The 4,936-nt window shown below is 37.2% G+C and overlaps 1 long non-coding RNA gene across 1 annotated transcript; it reads right to left on the bottom strand.

The window, feature by feature from the left end:
• Positions 1–991: 991 nt before the first annotated feature.
• Positions 992–4,731, bottom strand: LOC125345622. Its single transcript, XR_007209767.1, has 4 exons — positions 4,550–4,731; positions 4,253–4,332; positions 2,985–3,094; positions 992–1,321 (listed from the first exon to the last, which is right to left on the bottom strand). It is a non-coding gene; the product is annotated as an uncharacterized LOC125345622 (long non-coding RNA).
• Between the last annotated feature and the right edge of the window lie 205 nt (positions 4,732–4,936).

Here is a 4,936-nt window from a genome sequence, read left to right on the forward strand (position 1 = left end):
TCTTTTATGACTCTATATCAGTTTTCTTTTAGGCTAGATAAAGTGTGAATTACCCTGCACACACACACATACACACACACACACACACAGACACACACACAACTCCTTTAGTAGCCCATTCTATCCTGAAACTCCAGATCCTCTTGCCTCAACTTTCTCAGTGCTAGGATTATAGGCATGTGTCATCATACCCAGCTCAAATTCAAACTCTTCAAACATACTTTAAAAAGTACATTTGTGGGCTAGGAATATGCTAAGTGGTAGAGTGCTTGCCTAGCATGCATGAAGCCCTGAATTGGATTCTTCAGTACCACATACACAGAAAAGCTGGAAGTAGCACTGTGGCTCAAGTGGTAGAATGCTATCCTTAAGACAAAGCAGCTCAGGGGCAATGCCCAGACCTTGAGTTCAAGTCCTAGGACTGGCTTCAAAAAAAGTACATTTCATTTGTCTGTTTAGAAACAGAGCCATGAAAAAAGGCTCCTCGAATACATTAATTAATGCTCAATTTCTTCACTTGGGTATTAAATACACAAAGAAGTTTAGTTTATGTACTTTTCTTCAACTAAAAAGTCCTTAAGTTTGGGGAAATTTTAATTTATTGAAAACAAATAAGGGGCTAGAGGTATTGCTCAAATGGTAGAGTTTCTGCCTAGTAAGCATAAGGTTGTAAGTTCAAACCCCAGGAACACCACCAAGAAAAAAAAAGTAAAATGTTATCATATGGTCTGGATGAATGACAGGAATATGGGTTATTTCTCACATGGGTACAACTGAAAAACCTTAGGGTAAAAACACACATTTGTATCAGATATAGAGGCACATGTCTGAATCTCAGCACTTGGGAAGCTAAAGCAATAAGATCAGGAGTACAAGGCCAGCCTGTCTGGGCTATACTGAGTCTGAAGCCAGCCTGGACTACACAGTGAGACTATATCTCAAAAAGAAAATCTTGGAATCCTGAAAATCTCTATGAAAGTCACACACATTGGGGTTGGGAATTTGGCTTATCGGTATAGTGCTTGCCTAGCATGCATGAAGTCCTGGGTTTGATTCCTCAGCACCATAAAAACAGAAAAGGCTGGAAGTGGTGCTGTAGCTCAAGTGGTAAAGTGCTAGGCTTGAGCAAAAGAAAGCAAGGGACAGTGCTCAGGCCCTGAGTTCATGCCCCAGGACTGGCCAAAAAAAAAAAAGAAGTCACACACACCAACCTTTTTTTCCATTTGATCCAAATCATAAGACTGAAAATGTTCTTTCAGCTCAGGAAATGGCTTATCCAGTCGCAGATCTTCTAATGCGTTATCTGGATGAGATTCTATTACTGTAAAATAAGTCACCCCAAAAGATAAACTTAAACTTAATTCTTTAACAATACTGAAGCAATACACTGTATTTTAGGAATTGAGGAACTCTACAAATTTTTAAATAGCCACAGTGCCTTTAGATTTTTTCATGATGTTAAAAATGTAAAATTTATACATGCATGAATTTTAAATGAACCAAAAGGATTTGCTTGCTTTATGAAATAAAGTCTAGCTATATAGCTCAAGATGACCTTGAATTCTAAATCCTGGAACAACCTCCTAAGTGCTAAGATTACAAGTGTACCTTTGGCTCACTTTAAGTTTAATAAAAGTAAAATCAAGACTCACTTAGAAGACAATTTGTTTTCATAACAGAAGTTCAAAACTGACAAAATGTATGGGCAGATGACACCTGATAACCTACCTTCCTCTTGTGATCTTAACAATAGACAGTGTTGCTGTCTACCTAGTCTTTTCCTTAGAAACCTAAGGGCCATCCAGTATTTTTGCTTCCTTTGCCCCCAACATCAATTGCCCACTTCCAGAACCTAACCAGTCTCTACGTGGATTATAAGAGAATATGTGGTTTTAGTGAACATTTAGAACAAGGCACACTTTTATCACTTACTAGCTAATTGACCTTCTCTGTGCATCAGTATCATCTGTGAAAAGCAGACATATTATCTACCTGATGCAGGTTTTATAAATAGTTAATGAAATAATATAAACACAACTAGCAATGTTTACCTTCACTATTATTTACCTCCGCTTCCCATATTCCCCATACCTATAATATCTTCCCTACCGAGGGGGCTCTTACTCTTTTTCCCTTACCTAGACCACTGGAAACCTACTAACATCAACCCCTACCTCCAATCTTTGCCCCTTCAAGTCCATTTATTCTCCACTCAACTTCAGAATAATCCATCTAAAATAAAAATTCATTCTGTCATTCTCCCACACAAACCTCTTAAATAGCCCATCACTACCTACCAGAAACTTACCCAACCTAGCTGCCAATACAGACATCATTCCTTGGTGATGCTGTCAATATTAATGGCCATCCCTACACTAACATAGCACCTGATTCAGAGCTGGCACAGAACAAAAACACTTTCTTAAGTAAATAAAGACTATTGTATGAATACTGAAGAGAAACTTATGAAATTCTACAAATAAGATTTTATAGGTAAAAAGCTATCCCTTTATCAGCCCTGAGGTGATGCAGCTCTGCCTATGAATGACATTATTTCCTTTAGAACAGTAGCTGGGTAAATGGCTTGCTTGCTCTGTCAAACTACATATGAACTGCAGTATAAGGATCTGCATGAGAAAGATAAAGGATTGGAGATGGAAATGTTGGTATGTGTCAGGGTGACCCACATTACTCTCTTATGGTAGAGATACAGGACCTATGTGGGCTAGAAGAGAAAAGAATCTAAGTATTTGCATAGTTGCTAGGTCTCTTAACAAGATGAAGAAGGAAACAAAAAGATTAAATGTTATATTTCAGCTTTATATTTTTTATAACGCTATGTAAGAAAATAATAAAGTATATTGAGTCGGATTGCTACTTTGAGTCTGTAATTAGATATATATTCACTTTATAATTTAACACCTACTTCCTAAAATTATAGCCAAAGCAATGAATAGAAAGTCTCAAATGTGCAACAATTCTACCTGGATGTTCTTTTATAATGATCCTCATATAACCAACCAGTCCATATGTCCTACAGATCAACAGAGGGATTTGGGAATTCCAGAGGACATCTGCTAAATGTAGTAATGTACTATAAAAGAAAGTAAAATAAGAACATAAGCAAATGCATATAGGCCAAACATAAAACATGCCCAACATGAAAACATATCTTAAAACAGAGCAACATTCTTACTAATAAATACAAAAATACACCCACTACACTAATATAAACAGGTCAAGGATAAAGTGAAAAGCAAGCAATTTCACAAGGCTATAGTCTTAAAGAATGCATTTTTTTTTTTTTTTTTTTTTTTTTTTGCCATTCCTGGGCCTTGGACTCAGGGCCTGAGCACTGTCCCTGGCTTCCTTTTGCTCAAGGCTAGCACTCTGCCACTTGAGCCACAGTGCCACTTCTGGCCGTTTTCTCTATATGTGGTGCTGGGGAATCGAACCCAGGGCATCATGTATACGAGGCAAGCTCTCTTGCCACTAGGCCATATCCCCAGCCCAAGAATGCATTATCTTTAGGGGGGAAAAAAGGGATATCAAACCCTAGTGTATTATATTAGGAAGAATGTTGGTTAGAAAAAAAACTTGATATACATTTTCACAAGATAAATAAATTTACAAAACACATATATGCACCTCCAAGTAACTCCTATAGTCAGTCCTAACTAGTGTTTCCCTCCATTTTATTAGCATCAATTATTTGTGAAAGGGGGGTTCGTTTCATTCTGACACACCCATATATGCATACGATGTACTTTGATCAGACACTTCCCACTTTCCCCCTCACCCAGTCACTCTCCCCAACCCCTTTCTCTCCCAGGCCAATCTCAACAAGACCATATTCACCCTCCTCACCCTCTCGGTTCACCCTTCACCCTCCTACTAGTTAGTATCCACACTCCAGACGGGACCTGTTTTAAATTCCTGGTCTTCATTTTTTTTAAGTGTATGCTAATTGTTCAAAGATGTTCCACCATGGTATTTTACACAGGCATATAGAGCATTTAAATCAGATTGATTAAATAACCCATGTTTACTTTAAGTGCTATAAATCTATCCAATTTTTTTTTCACTTATCAGTATTTTTTTCTTCACCTTTTCAGTGCTAATACAAGAGCTTCAAATTAAAGCTTTTTAAGGGATCTTTAACAATTTAAGACCCATCCTTATAGTGAGAATAAAAGTATGTAAATCAAGTAAGATGAAAAAATTTGTTTAATACATGAACATCCAAACTTACCTTTCAGAAAGCTGAGTTGCAACCACAACAGTAAACCTACAGAAAAATGAAGGATCATTGTCTAGAAGGTTTTCTGGACTCTATATAAGACAAGAAGGGAAAAAAAAATCCAACAAGTTCAGAATCATATTAAACATGGCAGCAACAGTTACACTACTTTAGAATAAAAAAAGCAACCAATTCAATTCCAACTAAGTTAAGATGAGACAAAGATCCAAAATTCTAAATTTTTAGGCCTTAGAATTATTACAAAATTTTATTTCAGCACAGAAATAATAATGTGTATATGCATTATACCTCTTCCACAAAGTTTCCAGAGACGTCATTATTTAGTTCTTGCAAGAATTCCATGGCAGCTTGAGCTCGGTTCTTTTGGGAAAAAAAAAAAAAAAAAGCATTTGACTTGATTAGAAATACTTGACTACTATGTAATCCAAAAATTTACAGAGCAGAAAAACCCACTATGAAACTACCCAAAGGTCATGCATAGGTAAGACAACTCTATATCCCACAGTGTTTAAACAGGCTCAGGGCTGGGAATATGGCCTAGTGGCAAGAGTGCTTGCCTTGTATACATGAAGCCCTGGGTTCAATTCCCTAGCACCACGTATATAAAAAACGGCCAGAAGGCTGGGAATATGGGCTAGTGGCAAGAGTGCTTGCCTTGTATACATGAGGCCCTGG

The sequence above is a fragment of the Perognathus longimembris genome, unplaced genomic scaffold (genome assembly GCF_023159225.1).
Source record: "Perognathus longimembris pacificus isolate PPM17 unplaced genomic scaffold, ASM2315922v1 HiC_scaffold_6107, whole genome shotgun sequence".
In the NCBI taxonomy this organism is placed as follows: Eukaryota; Metazoa; Chordata; class Mammalia; order Rodentia; family Heteromyidae; genus Perognathus; species Perognathus longimembris.